Source organism: Mastomys coucha, unplaced genomic scaffold (assembly GCF_008632895.1).
Source record: "Mastomys coucha isolate ucsf_1 unplaced genomic scaffold, UCSF_Mcou_1 pScaffold5, whole genome shotgun sequence".
Lineage (NCBI taxonomy): Eukaryota > Metazoa > Chordata > Mammalia > Rodentia > Muridae > Mastomys > Mastomys coucha.
The window spans coordinates 62,298,349-62,318,588 of record NW_022196911.1 but is presented as its reverse complement, the minus strand read 5'-3'; the positions used below and the strand labels follow the sequence as shown (position 1 = coordinate 62,318,588).

The 20,240-nt window shown below is 45.3% G+C and overlaps 2 long non-coding RNA genes across 2 annotated transcripts; both read left to right on the top strand.

The window, feature by feature from the left end:
* Positions 1–9,604: 9,604 nt before the first annotated feature.
* LOC116078313 lies at positions 9,605–15,989 on the top strand. The gene is made up of 5 exons (XR_004113501.1): positions 9,605–10,016; positions 10,114–10,270; positions 13,751–13,870; positions 14,620–14,752; positions 15,877–15,989. It is a non-coding gene; the product is annotated as an uncharacterized LOC116078313 (long non-coding RNA).
* A 180-nt stretch (positions 15,990–16,169) lies between these two features.
* On the top strand, positions 16,170–17,110 carry LOC116078314. Its single transcript, XR_004113502.1, has 2 exons — positions 16,170–16,311; positions 16,804–17,110. It is a non-coding gene; the product is annotated as an uncharacterized LOC116078314 (long non-coding RNA).
* The last annotated feature ends 3,130 nt before the right edge of the window (positions 17,111–20,240 follow it).

Genomic DNA, 20,240 nt, shown 5'->3' with positions numbered 1-20,240 from the left:
TATGAACTACCCAGTACCCTCAGAGCTCCCAGGGACTAAACCACCGATCAAAGAGTACACATGGTGGGATTAATTGCTCCAGCAGCATATGTAGCAGAGGATGTCCAAGTCAGTCATCAATGGGAGGAGAGGCCCTTGGCCCTGTGAAGATTTTATGCCCCAGTGTAGGGGAATGCCAGGGCTAGGAAGTGGGAGAGGGTGGGTTGGTGAGCAGGGGGAGTAGGGAGGGAACAGGGATCTTTGTTGTTGTTTGGTTTTGTTTTTGTTTTTTCTTTCTTTCCTTTATTTATTTCTTTTTCTTTTTCTTTTTTTCGGAGGGGAAACTGGGAAAGGAGATATCATATGACATAAAAATAAAGAAAATATCTAATAAAAAAATTTTAAAAAAAGAAGAACCCTAGTAACCTGCATACACAGTGAAACCTGCACCATCACCTGGCTCACTTAACTCACATTTAGAGTAGAAAAAGGCCCTGGTGCACGCCTTTAATCCCAGCACTTGGGAGGCAGAGGCAGGCAGATTTCTGAGTTTGAGGCCAGCCTGGTCTACAGAGTGAGTTCCAGGACAGCCAGGGCTACACAGAGAAACTCTTTCTCGAAAAACAAAAAGAAAGAAAGAAAGAAAGTGAGAAAGAAAGAAAGGAAGGAAGGAAGGAAGGAAGGAAGGAAGGAAGGAAGGAAGAAAAATTCTTTAGAAGGGAATAGGAATAGTGCTTTCAGACATCATTTTATCTCAATACTTAATTGTTGGGATTTTCTTTCTTTCTTTTGTCCTCCCTTGCCTCTCCTTTCCTTTCTTTCCCCTTTTCCCTTTTTAGACAAAATCTTAGTCTGTAGTGAAGGCTTATCTTCCATCCATGATTCTCCTGCCTGAGCTCTCAAGCTCTGGGATGACAGGCATGAGACACCATCACCCCTGTCCCATTTCTTACAGACAGTACATAACCGATGCATCCACTAATGTGAGCAGTCAGCCCTGTGACTTTACTCCCTCTGTTCATGTTTGCAGCTGTTTATGTAAATACCTGTATGTGCAGACCAATCTTATCTCACTTTCTGCAGGGACAGAGCAGAGATCAACAGCCTGAGAACTTGCTGATTCAATTAAAGGAGCTCATGTCAGCTCCATTCAGTGTCAATGTTAATGACAGCTTTGAATAAGAAAATATACTGTGTTGGCAGCATTAGCCTTGAAAAATGAAATGCTCCGTAGTGGAATAGACAGCATGAATCTCTGAAATTAACTCCCATATATGGATATTTGATTACTGTCCGTGTCAGGTCCTGAACTGTAAATCATGAGTCCCCAAAGATAATGAGCTGTCAGCAGATTGACAGGGGGTAACAATTGAGATACATTTCAACATCCTTTTTCCTGGATTTTAAGCAAGATGCTACAGTAGAGTCACCAAGTTCCCCTCTTGCCCTCTTCGGAGGCTCCTTGTCCTCTGAACCACTGATGTGCAAATTTTGTTATGGAGTTAAACCTGCCTATAGAATATTCAGTGGTGGCTCTGACTTTTCTTCTCGGTTTTAAGTTACTCCCCTGAGATGTGACAACCACAGACATCTCCAGACATTGTCAGTGTTGGATAGAGAAGAGATCTGTCTCCTGATGAGGGACCAGAAGGTCCCTCAGCATCTCTGCCAAAGTCGTGGTCGTGTGATGCTCTAGAATGCTGAACTTGGGGGAATAGGTCACTTTGATACAACATGGATGTTTGTAAGTGCTCCATTCTCTACCATGTATGTACACTTCATATAGAAGTTTCTTATGGAGAATAGTAGAAGCCTCAATGGCCTCTACCTGTGGTGACTGCAAAGGCACTGTCACAAAGCAGTTCTTAAAGAGGAAATGATGACCTTAGAGCTTTACAAGCCCAGTGAAACTTGGTCTCATCCTTGGACACAGCCCTAGACTCTTGGTGGCCCTTGTTGAGAATTAGAGCCAGAGAGCTAATTCCCAGCTTTTTTTCAGCAAAGTTTTCCCTGGGCCCTGGGTGGGGATGCTGCAGAGAGAAGCAGTGATAGGGTAGAAAGGGATCCAGTCATTGCTCTGAAAGCCTTACAGCTCTGAGATTCTACTTCCCAACCAAATATCCTCCATTCCACAGAGCTGATGGGGCAGAGCTCAGGGGACACCTGGATGGAGGTATCATTATGAAACTCCATATAATGAGTAGATGGAAGACGTTTTAAAATTAGGTTTTTTTTAATCACCTCCTAAACTGACATCTGAGAATGTCACCTTTTTTGAAACAGGAGCCATGAACCTGGAAATCATAAAAACTCCAGATTTAACAATTCTGCTCTTGTCTAGGCGTCACCTTGTTTTGAGAGCTTGGGAATATCTAAGTTTTAAAACTTCTTCTTGGATAAAGGTCCTTGATTGTGTGCTACAGTCTAAATAACCACAGAGGCTAGGTAGCCAGTAAGGGATCATGGGGAAGAACAGGATCTCCCAAGAAATGGGGAATATAGTGTTATAGAGAGATAAAATGAAGGCTAGAGGAAAAGAAGATTAAATGGGGAGGATAGAAGAGCAGGGTAAAGGAGCGAACATGGGAAAAGACAGCTAACACGAAATGCCATTTGTAAAACCACATTAAAATCAACTATAAACACTTCTTAAAACACACAGATAAAAAATCTAGTGGTCACCAAATAGTCGGAGAGACAATGTCCCAACTAGAGACCCTCTGCCATCAAACAAATCCTCCAATGCCAGGAATGAGCTACATCTTGTTGAGCTCCATCCAAAGGGGCACCATAGATTCCCCCCGCCCTCAAAATATCCCAGAGTATTGTCAAGGCTGTGGTTCCCACAGCCTGGTGGTAAGGCCCTGCTGCTGGAGACAGCACTTACTTACGTCATAGAGCATGGAGAAATCGAACTGCTACCTAAGTAGAAGCTTCTCCCCTAGACTAACAATCATGATCCTGGAAGATACTCTGCACGGTACCAGAAGGGAAAGAAAGCCATCGCTGTCACCGAGCCACAAACCCTGCAGCCTACAACAGTCACCTGCTTGCAGACATACTGGAGCCATAGTGACACAAATGTTATGCGAGTACCCAACCACTTTTTCATTGGATTTAAGGCCCACTCCATGAGATAGAGCACATAACTGACACGGCGACCAAGAACCTGAGAATAGATAGGTCATAAGCCTAGGGGAAACCTACCACTGTGATCCTGCTAAAGGAGCATAGCAATAAAAATACTCCTAATGATCTATGTCTAAACCCATAGGTCAGATCAGGACTGATGCACCTATGGAATCATAAAGGCTGTGGCAGCTCATACAAGACAGGGTCAAGGCAGATGAGACCTCAGCACTCAGAGGAGGAAGTGGGCACACACAGGGCCCTATCCATAACCAGGAACCTTTTTACAATGGATACTATCCGTCAAAAGGAAAATCAGTGTTCTCCAAAAAAAAAATGTTACTGGATATAACAACCACACTTCAAGGCAGACTCCATGCCCAGGAGTAGTTGGCCAACACAATATGAGCTTTTTGTTTCATTTTGGTTTTTGGCTATGTGTGTGTTGTCGGTTTTTGTTTGTTTGTTTTTGTTGTTTTGGTTTTGAATTTTGCTTTGGTTTTCTTCTTGAAAGAGGGAAAAAAACATAAAGTTACATGGGAGGTAAGGAGGTAGGGAAGATCTGGAAGGAGTTCAGGGGTGGAAAGGCATGAGCAACATATATTGTGTGAAAAGAATTTTAATTAAAAAAAATAATAATATGTGTAAATAAAAAGAGACCAGAGGTCATGAATTTGGGTGAGAGAGAGAGGGAGGGAGAGAAAGAGAGAGAAAATACACAGAGGGGTTGGCAGGAGAAAAGGGAAATATAGAAATGTCATAATTATATTTTAATTTCTAATTTTTAAAAACTTATTGTGTATCACATGACCAAGCAATCCCTCTCAGCTAGAGAATCACATATAGAGACCCATACACCTATACTCATGATATTGTGCTTGGGTGGAAGAAAACCGGAAGCAACTAAGTATTCATCGGTAGAGGTGTGGCTATGTCCACTGAGCACTCTACAGAAGCTGAAAACAGATAGAGGATCTCTGTGTGCACTTGTGGAAGTAGACCCTAGGTCCAAAGGCAAGTTGTACACACACACACACACACATACACACACACACACACACACACACACACACACACACACACACTCACACACACATTAAAATTTAATAGCACATACTCAAATGCACAATAGTTTCTGTATGTGTGCATAATTATATATGAAAAAGCACACAAAAACAAGAGGAGCAAGGACATGGAGGAGCAATGGAGATACGGGTAAATGGCATTATCCACCTATAATTTTTTTTTCTTAAAACATTGTGTTTAAGGTCAAGAAATGGTAGTATGCGCTTTTAATCCCAGCACATGGGAGGCAGAGGCAGATCTCTGTGAGTTAAAGAATAATCTGGCCTACCTCTCAAGTTCTAGGGCAACCAGGGCTGCATGAGACTTTAGTGTGTGTGTGTGTGTGTGTGTGTGTGTGTGTGTGTGTGTGTGCGCGCACGTGCGCGCGCGCGCGCATGTGTGTGTTTTCAAGTATTTCTTGATCAATAATAAAACTCATTTTTAAGAGAGAGTGAAATGTCTGTGGACTTTACATACCAAGACAAGGATTCTTAATTTTTGAGGGGGAAGGATATGAACATCTGAGATTCTAATGAAAGACTTCCCCTAAAAATTCTATAAAAGCCTAAGATGCTTTTTTTGTTCAATTTCTGGGAATTTAGAGTCCCTGAAACCCAGTCCTACCCTCAACCCCTGACTTCCTGACCCCAGGCCGGGTGCATCTGAGCACATGGTCCTGAGGCTCACACACAGCTCTGCTCTGTTCATCTGGAGGAGTCACCCAGGTTCATCTGGAGGAGTCAGGAGGGGAGTCAGAATGCCTGACAGCTATTTTTACGAGCATCAGCAGCTCTTCTCCCCAGATTGAATTTCTCCAGAAGGTAGATTTTCGCTGACATCTTAATACTTGGAAAGGAGCGGCTGATCCTTGAGAAGTGAAGAGATGGTAGCAAGTGGCCAGCGGAGCCACAAACAGAAGCTGATCTGTGTCCGGGAAGCGTCCAGGTTTCTCATCTGCTTTTAGACACCATCGGTTTCTTTTTAAAGTTCTGCAGTGTCACTCCCCCTCACACACGGCCGCTGTGCTTTCCACCTCGCCACCAACACAGATGGTTTTTTAGTGACTTTGCTGATACATTTTTAAAGAAGCAAGAGACATAAAAGAGTCTACTTCCACTCCTAAAACGCCAATCAATATTCCTCGTACTTTTCCAAAATGCTCACAGAATGAAGGTTTGCATCTGCCCCCTTTGGGTCTGCTTTCAAGTGTTTTAATGGCAAAGCCTGACTTTCTGAGAGCAGATCTTCTCTGTAACACACTTTTTATTAAGTCCCAGAACTGCCAGCAGATTTACAGTCTGTACCAAATCTGATTAAATGTGCTGTGCCTGCCTGGGCTGTGAGTGCCTTGCACACGGGGGTCCCCAGAGAAGAGCTGCTCTCCTTGGTGCCAGCCCAGTCCCTCGTACACATAATTAAAGTACCTTTTTAAAAATTAACATGAAAAAAAGAGGTCTGGATACTAATTTAATATTATCTAAGAATTTCAGAGGCTTGTTTTTTTTAGAACATAATGATTTTGTTTTTTGATGGACTGAGGTTCAAACCTTGGATCTTGTGCATGCTAGGCAAGCCCTCTGCCACTGAGCTTAAATCCCCCAGCCTGAAACATGATGAATTATGTTCGATAGAGATGCAGCTGGCTGGTTTTTAGTCTTTTGCATCTTTGAGAATACTTTGTGCAGCTGGCATTGAGAATCTACCCTGGAATTATTCAGCCGGCCATTGCAGGTTCATCTCTCATGGCTTTCCCTCATAAACTCTTGCTCCCTGCCACACAGGTGTCCATTTCCTTGTGCAAGCCCTTTCCTGCATCTGCATCTTCATCAGTGCCCTCTAGCCTAACTCGGCATGGTCATTATTTTGGGTCACTGTGCTCCAGATCCAAATACAGATTTTTCATAATACAGTTACTATTCATGCCATATTCATGCCTATTGCTGGCTCCACATTCCTTTGAGCCAGAGAGAAACAAATCCAGGGCCACACTCCTGATCATACTCCAACCTCCTCCAGTCCCCTTCAATGTCTACAGAACCTTATCTCTCTCACTCGTGTAAAAGCTGAGCTGTGACCTTCCCTCCGCAAATCCGTGTGAATATTCACTATGATCCAGGCATTCCAAATTCTGAAGCTTCAAAGCAAAACTGTTTTCCTAGGAGTTTATAATTCATGTGAGATTTATATTTAGTGCAAATTACAACTAAGTGTGCAAATGGAGACAGCAACTCCAAAAGTGCAAAGGAAGCCAAGGGATGTGCTGAACGACTGGGAAGGGTGACATCGAAAGCCTCCAATGAGAAAGGAATCTAGTTGCCATCTATGCAGCAGAACACAACAGTCATGAAAGCATCAGGGAAAAGAACGTTCTAGGCAGACGGGACGGTAAATGCAAAGATCCTGGGAAGGAGCTTAGCATGTGTGTGGCCACGAGTTCCCCAGTGAGCAAAGGGTTTTCTAAAAGATGTCCCTCTGCCCAGCAGCACCAAGTGCACAACGAGGCCATCAGCTGCTTAGTCCTAAGACACCTCCCCCCCATGAGGAGTCTGTCCACCTTCCTGTGACTAGCACAGTGCGGGGCACATGTTAGGAACTAAGACTGAGGAGTGAATGACTGGGTTCTCATGAGTAGCTCCCTGTCCATTCACCAACCCAAACTCATAACGAAACTTGATTCCCGTGTGGCAGTGGTTACTAACTAGCACAATGTTTTTCTTTTCATCAATCAACCTGAAGCACTGGGCTCATCATTGGCTTGGTACAGCTGGGGTAGAACTGGTTTTCAACTAATTGGAAAGGTCCTTTTAGCCCCATGGGACACATCCTGAAGGGCTATTGTTTTCCAGTTAGTTGAGTTGTGTTTCTAGCCGGTTTCTACTCCCTTATCAAAGTAGTGACCCCTCTCCCTTTCAAGCATATCTCTGAATTAAAGTCTTTCCCTGGTAATCTTATCTGTCACCAACCTCAGTGTTGCGACAAACAGTCCTTGGACCATTTTTCGTAAAAACAGAATTCACAACGTGGAGGTTACACTTAAGGCTGAGGGCTTGCCAATGGGCTGAACCTGGGTCTGACCTCACTTTGGCTTTTAATTTTGACTTGGATAGTGTGCCTTCTGTTCAATGACCATGAGCCATGGAGTCTTCGAGTGAGATCTCAATTTATGTTGTTCATTGAGCTTGATCTGTACTATAGGTACATTGAGCATCCCACACACAGAACCATGATGTCAGTATCTACTGTGAAGCAGGAACTACCAGACAAAAGTGAACAGCTATGCTTCCACAGAGCCAATGGAACACCAATATGGAAGGGCCAAGGCTTGAGACTTTCCCAGTGTGGCATGGTCATAGTGGTGGGAGAAAAGTCACTCAAGGTTGGAAAAGACTTCTACTGGGTGGAGACAATAACAATTTTTTTGTTTACATTTTTAAAGTTTTGTTTGTTTGATTGATTTTTTGTGTTTTTGAGACAGGGTTTCCTCTTTGTAGCCCTGGCTGTCCTGGAACTCACTCTGTAGACCAGGCTGGCCTCGAACTCAGAAATCCGCCTGCCTCTTTATTTTTTTATTTATGTGTGGGAGCCCATGTGTATGCACAGCAGGGACCCACAGAAGGCAGAACAAGGCATAGGATCCCCTGAAACTAGAGTCACTGAGGGTTGTGAGGCACCTGATATGGGTACTGGGACATGAATTCTCATCCTCTGCAGTCACAGCAAGGGCCTGAATCGCTCAGCCATCTATCCTGCCCCTGCAACTTATTTCTAAATGATAGGTTTTCCTGGAATAGTAGTTATCCCAGCATGTAGCACACAAAAGGATGTTTCCCACATGGTCTAAGAAAGCTTGATGAATCTTGAAAAAAGCCAGTGGCCCAGGGTGACCATGGGACAAGGAAAGAAAAATGAGCCCAGAACTCCAGAGCATTCTAGGAGGTTCTCCACCTGTGGGTCAAGACCCCCACAGGCATCACATATCACATATCCTGCACATCAGATATTTACAATATGATTCACTAACAGTAGAAAGATTACAGTTATGGAGTAGCAATGAAAATAATTTTATGGTTGGGGGGGAGGGGTCACCACAACGTGAGGAACTGTATTAAATGCGTTAGGAAGTTTGAGAACCGCTGCTCCAGAGCAACAGAGAAAGATGGGGGATAAAGGGTCTTTAACATCCCAACTTGGGATGCTATGGAATGGATGAAGCTCATGGGAAAACCTCAGTGCTTTCCTACTCATCTAGCCATCGGCAGTAGCCTGAGCTATGAAGAGCAGCATGCAGGAGGTAGATATGGGCTTTGATGCATACATGGGTAGAGAATTTTTTTCTGAGCCCCTAGGCCTAATTTATTTGTGGATATGGCAAATCATTTCCCTCCTCTGAAGGCCCTTTATTCATAAACAGAGGTAAGACCAGCACCTATCTCGTGAGCCTGAAAGGGGAAAGAGGAGGGTTAATGAGATGACTCAGTGGGTAAGGGCACTGACTGCTCTTCCGAAGGTCCTGAGTTCAGATCCCAGCAACCACATGATGGCTCACAACCACATGTAATGAGATCTGACACCCTCTTCTGGTGTGTCTGAAGTCAGCTACAGTGTACTTATGTATAATAATAAATAAATCTTGAAAAAACGGGGGGGGGAGAGAAAAATGTGTGAGGAACTCAGTACTGTGTGGCACACAGGTAAGTACTCAAAAGGTGTGGGATGAGTTTGTAATAATAAGCAATGAAGAGTAACACGGTGGGATACAGTTTCCTTGACGAGGGTCCACAGAGAAACCCAGGGTTGGGCAGATCAACTGAGGTCGCTTGACCTGATAGAGTTTCTGAGAACATTCCCTGCAGGAGCTGTAACTCCAGCCCCATCTCTCAGCCAGATTCAGAGTCAAGAGGCCATGCCTGGCAGGTTCATCCTGTCCTCAGATTTCTTACCCCCAGAGGGATCAAGGAATGGGAGCCCAGGCCTTGGATTATAAAGACATTCTTGCTTCTCCCTGTGTAAGACGATAATGCCAAAGGACCCTGGCACCAGGCACAGGAACGCAGCCTGTCCAAGGCTCCTTGTCCCCACACAAGATCACTAAGTGCTTGCTGGTATTGGACCCTGGGGACTATCTTCAAAGTCCTTGTTTCTCCTGCTTGTTTTTGTTTAACAGTCGTGTTGTACAAGTTCATAAAATATATAATCCTGCCTCTGGGAATCTGTGTTTGGCATGATTTTTTTAAAAAAAAAAGACATTTAAATGCACTTTTTCAGAGTACTTTTGGGTTCACATCAAAACTAACATCCCATTCCATACCCATTCTTACTCATATGTATTTGCCCCTAATATCAGTGTCAGGAGGTAACATTTGTCTCAGCCAGCCTGCACCCTAAGCCCTTGCTTTCTATCAGGGCTTGCTGTCAGTCATGTATAGACCCTGAGAGATGCTGACTTGTGCCACCAGCCATTGTCCCCCAGGGAATACAGGCAGAGCCTGGGCAAAGATTATGATGCTGAAGGTTTCAAATAGCCTATTTTATAAAGGAGTGTCTAAGGTTGGGGAGAAGAACAAAAGAGAGAGGAATGGAGAAAAGGAAGAGAAAGCAGAGAAAGGAGTGATTATTTGCCCAGGCAAAGCCCACTCCCATCTCTAAAGCTCTGTGGAGATTAATGGCAATTCTTAACTAAATGTCCCATCTCCCTAGATTGTCACCTCCCATCCTGCCTCTGGCTCTGGGCTTTGCTCATCCCAGAGAGATAATTCTACCTTTGGATCTTTCTCTTGTGGCTTTCCCCCTGCATAGCTTCCAGGACTGCATGGTGAGCCACCCACACACCCACAGACTTAGGGGTAAGTTTGATTGTGAAATGGGGGAATCTCAGCAAAGGGGCTGCGATTGCTCTGCTGAGCCTCTCTCTAGCGCTTATGGAGATTTCTTTTATTTCAGTTTCTCTTACAGAGGGTTCATAAGGAAATTTAAGTCAACCCCCAGCTTTGACAGGTGAAGCCCTCTGGGAGGCTGGGTGTTCCAAGAGCCAGGGCAACACTGGAATGTCCTTCCAAACCAGGGCCCAAACAGCTGAGGAGCTCCAGTTACCCAAGAGGTGAGTGACAGTGACATTGACACTTCTGCCAGTTGGAGGCAGAGATGGAGAGGGTGAGGAAGGCAGTGCAGGGAAGGACAGGGGAGAAAGGGCAAGGCCAAGGTGGGAGGGGGAGATAGGGGAGGGGGGAGGCTGGAAAAGGGAGGAGGAAAGGAAGGGGCATAGATGAGCTGTGACTATCAGAAGTCTGCGGGAAGGCAGTGGACCTTCCTGGTCTCTGACTACATCCCTGCTATGCCCTGGAAAACAAGGAGCAGTTCCCACGTTGAATCTCAAGGCATCCTTGGTGATTGCCTCCTGAAATTATTGACTCCCCCAGGGTCATCGAGGTACTCTCACAAACCAGGCAGTGGTGGCCCATGCTTTTAATCCCAGCACTTGTTAGGCAGGTGCAGGTGGATTTCTGAGTTCAAGGCCAGCCTGGTCTACAAAGTGAGTTCCAGGACAGCCAGGGCTATACAGAGAAACCCCGGCTGGAAACCCAACCCCCCCCCCCAAAAAAAAGACACGTCCATGGAAAACGACTGAAGTGAAGATACACACACATATGTTAGCAAGTCGGGTCTAGCCTAAATCTTTGTTTCAGGATTTGAGAGATACAAGGTCTGTTCAAGCCAAATTAGAAACGCATGCCCACTTAGCCATTCTTATCTTATCTTGGTTTTATTCCCTTGTGAATTTTTCAAAAATGACTGGGGTACAGGGGAAAGAAACAGTTATTCTTACTCTGAAATTTTTAATTGGTTTGAAATTTTCCAAGGACAATTTTTAAGATTTTTTTGTAGAGAAAGAGACAGAAGGATAAAGTCAAGGAGCTCACCTTGGCTAATGTGTAGGGTTGAAAGGATGGAAGTGAGAGATGACCTCATCTGCTTCTTTAATACTGCTCAGTTGTCCAATGAATGTAGGTTACACGTGTCATTACATTTTCAAGTAAATTCAAGAAATAACAAGTATTTTTAAAGCATCATGATTTGGGGGGAAAAAAAGCTGTTCTATTAAACTAAACACTGTCTTCATAGTTTTTACTCCTGCGACTATTTTAATTGAATTTTGTTTTCTCAACTCTTTAAAAATTTTGTTATTTGTTATGAGTGTAATGTGTGTGTGTGCATGTGTGTAATGTGTTTTTTTGTGGAGTGTAAGTGTGATGTGTATGTGTGTGTGTATGTGTGTGTGTGATGTGTATGTATGTGTGTGTGTGTATGTGTGTGTGTGATGTGTATGTATGTGTGTGTGTGTGTGTGTGATGTGTATGTATGTGTGCGTGATGTATATCTGTGGGCTGTGTGTCAGATGTGTATGTGTGGACGTGGAATGTATGTGTGTGGGTGTCTATGTCCTAAAGCTTGTGTGAGGAAGTCAGAAGATCCTCTCGCCTGCCCATGTGTTCCAGGTTTGAACTCAGATAATGAGTTTTGCAGAACAAGAGCTTTTATCTGAAGAGCCATCTTGCCAGCCCTTTCTCTCTTGACCCTTTAATAAACCCTTCCTGCCAAATGTGCGTGTGTCAAATTATGGGACAACGGCTGAGCACCATACTCGATTCCCCATATAAACAATGCAAGCCTTTGCATCACAGGAAATGTGCAAATGCAATGAATTCATGGCACACGTCGGACATCTGAATTAGAACTGCAATCCCTTAAAACAGCTTTTATTTTTTATCTGTGAAGACACACTGACAGGAAAGTTAGACAAATAATTTAATAAGTATCCATAACCTACCAGCCAGAGTTAACAAGCGTTTTTATTTACTTCAAATCTTTAAGATTAATCACAATAATAAATGCTACAAGTCTCCCTTGATTTTCTCCTAGGAGCAGCAGCTTTCCATTCAAGCTGGTGTGTACATTCCTGCCAATGCTTTATGTCTTTAATCCATGTATAAGTGAAGAAAGAAGCACACAATCTTGAGTTTTGTTCAGGAGGGCTCGTTTGAAAGTCTTCTCATTTCACCAAAGGTCCTCAGATCCATTCTTTTAATTTAATGTGTGCATGCTTGTGTTTCCGTGTGTGTGTGTGTGTGTGTGTGTGTGTGTGTGTGTGTGTGTGTGTGTGGTGTTGTGCCTATGAGTCTGAGCAGGAATACTGTGGCACAGTATTGTGAAGGCCACAGGTCAGCCCCCAGGTATCTATTCTTGACCTCTACTACAGGCTCCGAGGACTGAAAGGAGGTAGCTAGCCTGTGCGCTTCGACCCTCCAAGGCACCGCATCAACCGGGCAACCCCTTGCATATCTTTTCTCCCAGACTTAAAAACTAGAAAACCTCTTCATCAAAACCATAATGATGGATGATTTATTGGTCAAGTTCCAAGGACCTTTCTCATCCTGAGGCTAAACTGAAAAGGCAGGGAATTCATCTCCCCCCCCCACCTCCTTTAAGAATACTACCTGTCAATTTAGACTGCATTTATAAAGAGAGAAAAACTAATGGTCTCACTCAAAAAAAAAAATTCAGTAAGTAGAGAGATGGATTGAAAATCCTGAGTCCTTATGAACCCAAAGAGCTAAATGTGGCATTTAATCTAAACTGTGCCCTCTGGCATCACTTTCCGGGCACTCGGTGGCATTTTTTTTTCCTCCCCTTCTACATCAACTTCAAGTGTCATGTCAGCAGATTCCAGGTGACGGATGGGCAGCCTCATTTTAAAAGTCTTCCGTTAGGCTGACCTGTGCTCTTTTCAGAAGAGGTGAAATAAATCGCCCGGCGCTTGTGTCCTCCTCCCTCACTTCCTGAGGTGGGTGCCACCAAAGCTCAACAGACCCCATGAAGATCAGACCCTGCCCAGCTCCTGTGGCCACTGCAGTTTCCCCCACTATTTATGCAAACCAAGCCTACCAAAGGTCTATAGCACCTGCCCCAGACCTTCTCAAGACCTTCTCAGCCCTGCAAGCCCGCAGTGTGACTGACAGCTTAAGTAAACTGATCTGCTACTAAATCCATAGCAATTCAATTTAAACTTCACAGGGTTTATGACTGAGGACAGATGTGGCTTAAATAGTATTGTGAGGAGCCATTTAAAAAAAAATGTTCAGGATGTAGAGAGGTGCGTGTAAGTATGGAAATACTATGAAGATTACATGTGGAAGGGAGGGCATGGCAGTCATTGACTGCCAGAAATCACTACCATTATGGGAGGGTTAACTTTGGAATTGTCCCTTTAATTCTAGGGGTTTACTTGACCTACCTAGAAAGTAGAACAGTTGAGCCTAGCCAGGGATTGTGAACCCTGCCTTCACTTTTGAATCACCTGGGTAGATTTGTGAATTACTGATGCCTGGGATCTTCTTCCAATCCGGTCAATGAACAGTTGAGGGGATTGGTCCAGGCTCCAGGTTTTGACACCTTTCCAAAGTTCCTCCAATGGTTGTGATGTGCAGGAAGACCCTGGCCCAGATGGTACCTGAGGTTTCTGAAGGGTAGAAGATTGACTATAAACAAGCCTTGGTTACAGTGTGGGGGGGGGCCCTTTCAGGTGCAGCCAGAACAAGACGGACATTTACCTGTGGGTCAGGCCTGGCTCATCCCTGGTCTGGAAGCTTCCTAGTAGAAGGCACTATGTTTCGCCAGCTCCTGCTATGTCATTTGGTATACAGTAAGTACTCAATGAAAAGGTTACACATTGCTTTGCTAGAATGTGTTTTACCAGAACACGTAGGAGAGTAATCAAGTGATCAAAACTTTGTTGATGGTCACCAAGTTCACAAACAATTCATCTGCATATCTATAAATGGGCAGTCTCTAGGTCCGTGAAGTAAAATCTGTCTCCACTCTAGAGCATTCCTTTCCTGGCACATGAAGTCAAAAGGTCTCTTGGCACATCCATAAGCTTTCTGCTAACACATACTCCAAGTAGCCAAACTGAAGTAAAGAAAAGCAGCTTATTTGAATTCAGAGTTTAGAGGTTTTAGTCCATGACTGGAAAAAATCCATTGCCTTTGAGTCTCTGATGTGGGGAGGGTTGGTGCCTCCTGGTATGAGCACGTGGCACAGCGAAACATCTCACCGTGTGGCTGGAGTGTAGAATGTGATGGAGAAAGGGGCTGGCACACCTCCAGTGACTGTGTCCCACCTTTTCAAGATTCTCCCACCTCCCAGAGGCTACTGTGCTGGACAGCGAGCCTTTACTCCATGGCCATTAGGGGCCATTCCCAGTCCAAATTGTGTCCCTGAGGAAGATCGGAACATGAGCTGGCTATTCTTAGCGGACATTTTTATCAAGCTCTGAAGATCTGCTGGCCATTTTCTACACCCAGAGCCCAAGTCGTTAATCAGGAGACAGAACAGCCCAGTGGACCTCCGGGGATGCAAGGGTGTGCTTCACTTCCCAACTTCTCTTTCCAGATATTCACGCGAGCAAGCGACCACCCATGCCCCTGCGTTTACTCTCCCTGTCACCACAACACACAGTATCCCGAGTGTCAGATATTTTGCTGCTTGCTAATGGCACAAGAGAAGAAGCATGCTAATCTCTTGGGTAAGGTCACCCCAGATCACCCTGCAAGACGGCCTCTTCTGGAAAGCTCTCCTGTGCACAGCTAATCCTTTCCTTCTTGTAAGGCTGCTTACGGAGGTGACACCTGCTGACCTCGCGCCTTTAGAGAACTGCCTTATTTGGAGGGCTGTAGTGTTCTGCTCACCACCTACAATTACCATGACTAAAAATACTTCGGGGGGGGGGGAGAGTCTTCAAGGGGACTTGGCACCTGGACTACACTGCTCCTATTTCCGTGCAATGTCTCAAGGCTACAGCCTTACTATTTGCTGAGCCGCACATCACCAGTAAGACACTGCACTTCAGAATTCATGGAAGCCTTGTGGTGATGTCTCTTTCCCCCCAAAATGGTACCCACTAGAGATTTTTCCAGATAATTCCATCATGACGTAAGCCACCATGTGCAGAAACAGCAACTTCATAGACATCAGGCGAGCGTTCATCTTCCCTATGGTAATGGAGCCGCAGCTCATGGTGGTGTGACTGACTGAGGAGCTACCGCACAAACCTAGGCTGAGAAAACACATGATGCTCATCCTGTGAAGAGAAATAAACTAGATGATGCAGGGCAACAGTTTTCACAGGTTTCACGCTTGTGTGGAATCTACTCTTAGGGCCTATAAGAAACTGAAAGTATCGTTGGGCAGTGGTAGCACACACCCTTAATCCCAGCACTAGGAAGGCAAAGGCAGAGGCAGAGGCAGAGGCAGGTGGATCTATGTGAGTTTGAGGCCGGACTGGTCTACAAAGCTGTTTCTCAACAGTGCACGTAGTAGCGCTTGCTTGTCCTGAATGCCTCAACTCTTTGGTCTTGATAGGCAGTCCTGCTCATGATGCCCTCCAGGAGCATTCAGACTGGGCACTGTCTGTCAGCTTCCAGATTCCCTAGTCAGGAATCTGTTGCTAGGCCATCAAGTGACTTCTTGAATACGACCCTGTGCTCCTAAACTCTCATTTTAACCATCATTTCCCTTCAGGTTTCTTTGTTTCTCCCCCCACCCCCTTTTTTTTCATGCTTGTCCTGGTAGGGCATAAACTAGATCAAGCCTGAGGCTCATGGTGTGATTCTACCATGAATTTTTTCTGTGTTTCTCTCTTTCTTCTAGGGTGATCAAACAGACCAAGCAGAAACGATACCCTTTCTTCTCCTGCTGTCTTGAGCACCTTGTGTCCGTTCACTCAGCACGATTCCATCTTAGCAATAAATCCCCCACAAGGATGTTGTGATCTCTCTGATTTAATCGGCATTAAATCCTTTGAGTCCTCATATCCTTCCTCTCCCATTTCTTAAAATAGTCCGCCGCACTCAAGTCAAGCATCCTATCGACTTCCCTGTTTCTAACATTGCATAATCCTGCAAGAACCTTTTCCCCTATTCTCCTTAAGGAGCACACTTAATCAAAACGTTCTCACTTGAGAACCTGTAGGTAGGGTGGTTCAGGCCCCGGGGTTAGTGGGACACATTGCAGCCAGGATCGTCTGAGTGCTTGCTAGATTGAAGGGATGTTTAATATCCCTTCACTGTTTAACTGGCTCAGAAAGTAAGTCTCTGTCTTTGCTTTATTTATCTCTTAGGGTGGGTTGAAGGCACAGGAGTTGAACTGTGAGCATCGCCGCCATTCTGGGTTCTCCTCACAGTTCTTACAGGAAGCTTTGAAGTTTCAGTCAGCTTGGCAGGGAGGAAGCTTCGCTAAGGGAATGTGGACTGTGCTCTGGGGATTTGAGACCTGGGAACAGTTCTCAAGAGAGACCTGGAGTCGTGCTCACCCTTGCTCAACGTTAGAGTCATTCTGAATCTGGAGCGGTCACAGTAGTTCAATCTCTGTCAGAGAAACCAAACCCTTTGTAGGACCTGCCTTTTGAGCTACGGAAAGGCATGTAGGTCGAACAGTGCTCAACGGGCACCGTAAACATCTGAACGGCAAGATTCCCCCATAGTGAATTTGAGTTCGTTGGCAGAGACACGGGAATGGGTTCTCAGGCCAGACTCAGCAGAAGGAATGTACTTTATGATCCATCTGCCATGTTTACAGGTGACTGAGTGAGAAGAGAGAACACGGTTACGTGGAAGACCTGTTATGGACATGAAAGCCGAACCCACCATGAAGATGTCACCGCGGGTCCAAATTTGTAGGTGGACGCCAGAAGCGAATTTAGACTATGACCTGGGCAACCAGCAGACACACTATTCCAGGCTTAAGAAAATCCAGGTGGTTAAAAGGCAGCATCCCTGTCTGTGCTTGGTCCAGGAACGCGGCCATTCATTTGTGGCCCACCACTGCCCTCTGGTGGCAATCTCTAAAAATGCAACTTGGTTTTAAAGGTTGGCGATGGCGAGTCCGACTTAACTAGTTTGTTTGTTTGTTTGTTTGTTTGTTTGTTTGTTTGTTTAAGCGCATACCCTCAGGATTTAGGTCTCAAGGCCACCTTAATTCACCTGCATAAACCAAGTCACATTGTGATGAGCGTAAAATGAGCAGAAGTTAGCGTATCTCATGCCTCTGTCTGGCCCTGCCATTATCAGTCAATTCAGCTAGCTCTTGGAAACTGCCTTTTCTATCAGACACTATTGTGTGGGGCCTTTTATCTGAGCCGTAGCATTAATCCTCTGGGGTAGGTACAATAATTATTCGTGTTACAGATGAAGAAATAAAAGTGCACAGAAGACGTCTTGCTCTTAACATATGAATGTGGCATTCAGTCCCCAGTGACACCGACCTGTTAAGATGTCACTCAGTACCCAGAACCACCCTGAGCAGAACGGACAGGGAAATATGATTTCAAAGTAGTGTTTAATTAAACAAACACATATTTTCTGTATGTTTTTGGAACTTGGAACTAAATTCTAGATGTGCTCTTAGCCTGGCATGCAGAGAAGGAGACTCTGGATGGAGGGAGCAGGACACAGGCATGGAAACTCTCTCACCTCGAAAAGACATAGTTTCTAGAGATGATGCGGCTGTCTGATGGGCGCTGGAGAGCCAGAAGGCAGATTCCAGAGGCTCGAAGCTTCTATGTCACCCTGCCTTTTCTTCCTGCAGCTGAAAGCAGCACCCACTTTGGCCTGTAGGTGGCAGCTTAGGCTTAATAGAACCCAATAGCCTGGGTTTTTGGTACCCAGCTGGGAATCATTTTCAGCTGGAGGTTTGGGGATGTTATAAACTACTGATGTATGGGGACTGCACCTCAGAGACTCTGATTTTAATAATCTTGTGGGTGACCTGGGCAATTCGTTGTTGTTGTTGTTGTTGTTGGGTATTGTTTGCTTCCTTGCTTGCTTGCTGAGACAGGTATTTGCTATGTTGCTTCGGTTGGTGTCTAAATCCTGAGATCAAGTAATCCTCCTACCTCAGCCTCCCGGGTAGCTGGAAGTAGGAATGCATTTATTCCACAGGACCTGACCATAAAGCTTCCCAGCTGGCTCTCCATCCAGGTTAGGAGTGACAGTTTGCACACAGGGCCCATTGGTGGGCAGCTTATTTGACATCCTTTCCTTGTTCTAACTCTGCAGTGGAGCCTAGATCTACAGAAAGAAGGGAGGACTACGAGAAGAGGAATCATATGGAGGGATAGAGAATACAGTTCAGACAGGAGAGACAATAAAAGAGGTTCTTCTCAGACTGAGAGAGGAAGGAGACTAAAGGAGTGATTAAAATGCATTGCATTCCTTACAGAAAAGAATTAGGCCTTGTGAAGGACAAAGGATTGTTCCAGAAAGCAAAAAAACCTGCTGCTTCTACTAACTAGAGCTATGACATGAATCCTGGTAAGGGCATTGTGGATTTCAGGGCTTTTGGGGGAACCTGACCAGACAGGGAAGTGCCAAAGGGTGGCAGGGGGTGTGGACATCAGAAGTGGCTTCACAGGGAAAGTGGAGTCTTCCTATGTGGATATATATCCTGAGAGACATTAGCTGCTACCAATGGTCCACTCTTCCCAACAACTTCATGCCCTGTGTCTCAGTCAGGGTTTCTATTCCTGCACAAAATATCATGACCAAGAAGCAAGTTGGGGAGGAAAGGGTTTATTCAGCTTACATTTCCTCATTGCTGTTCATCACAAAAGGAAGTCAGGACTGGAACTCAAGTGGGACAGGAAGCAGGAGCTGATGCAGAGGCCACGGAGGGATGTTCCTTACTGGCTTGCTTCCCCTGGCTTGCTCAGCTTGCTTTCTTATAGAACCCAAGACTACCAGACTAGGGATGGTACCACCCACAATGGGCCCTCACACCCTCAATCACTAATTGAGAAAATGCCTCACAGTTGGATCTCATGGAGGCATTTCCTCAAGGGGGGCTCCTTTCTCTGTGATAACTTCAGCTTGTGTCAAGTTGACACACAAAACCAGCCAGTACGCCCAGGAATGGTGGCTGGCCTGAAATCCTCCCTAGCCCAGTGCCCTCACAAAGAGAAAGGGCCATGTACAACAGCAAGAGCATCTGTTGCCATAGCAACTCATCAGGCACAGCCCCACTGTCATGGGTCAGTGCTCATCTTTGGGCATAGCCTCCATCTTTGAGCATCCACCCCCCCCCCCCCCCCCCCCCCCAAAAAAAAACATACTTAATACTCAAAACTCCATGATAAACAAAATTTTAAATTGCGACAGGATCCCTATTGCCAGCTTTTCTGTTTACCTCAACTTGAATACCCAATAACATTGCTGTGGCATTTTCTAATGAATGCAGGCTGAGGTTGTGGGGAGCCCTTCACTGCCCACCCATATCTTGCGGGAGCCACCTACAGCCCTTGGCACCTGAGGAATGTTATCACGGATCTGTGGGAAATGTGCTCCTGGCAGAGCAGTGGTGCCACCTAGTGGGAGAATCTGGTACCAAACACACAAAGATGACTCGAAGCACAGCATGTCATCCTGGAGCCTCTGACTTCCTAACAAGTCTCCGGTATGTGAGGCAATGCTTAGGAATTTGCAGTGTGGTAGATGAGATGAAGCAGATGAGAGACTGTCTGGACAGACCGGCCAGGAAGTAAGGGAGTAGGTAGGTAGGGCATCTCCAAGGTAGAAAACTTATGACACACTTAGCAGTGACACACAGGTTGGGTGACCCTGAGGCAGACTCTTGCCTCCTACTTTCCCATCAGTGAAGTGAGAGAGACAATGGAGACAGTGTCTCTAACCTCCATAATCCTCACTTCACCTACTTGGGACAAACAGGAGAAAATCAAGTCCTGAGAACCTTTGAAAACACAGGGTATCTGGGTAAGCACTGGAAATTCAAGGATCCATAAGACAGAAAGTTCAGTGCTACTGAAGGTGACCTGGGTACTAAAGTGGCTCAGAGGGGGAGCAGGGAAAAGTCAAAGTCTGGTAATCTACAGAGTGAGTTCAAAGCCAACCTGAGCAACTCAATGAGACCTTCTCACAAAATAAGAAGTAAAGCACAGCCGGGTGGTGGTGGCGCATGCCTTTAATCCCAGCACTTGGGAGGCAGAGGCAGGCAGATTTCTG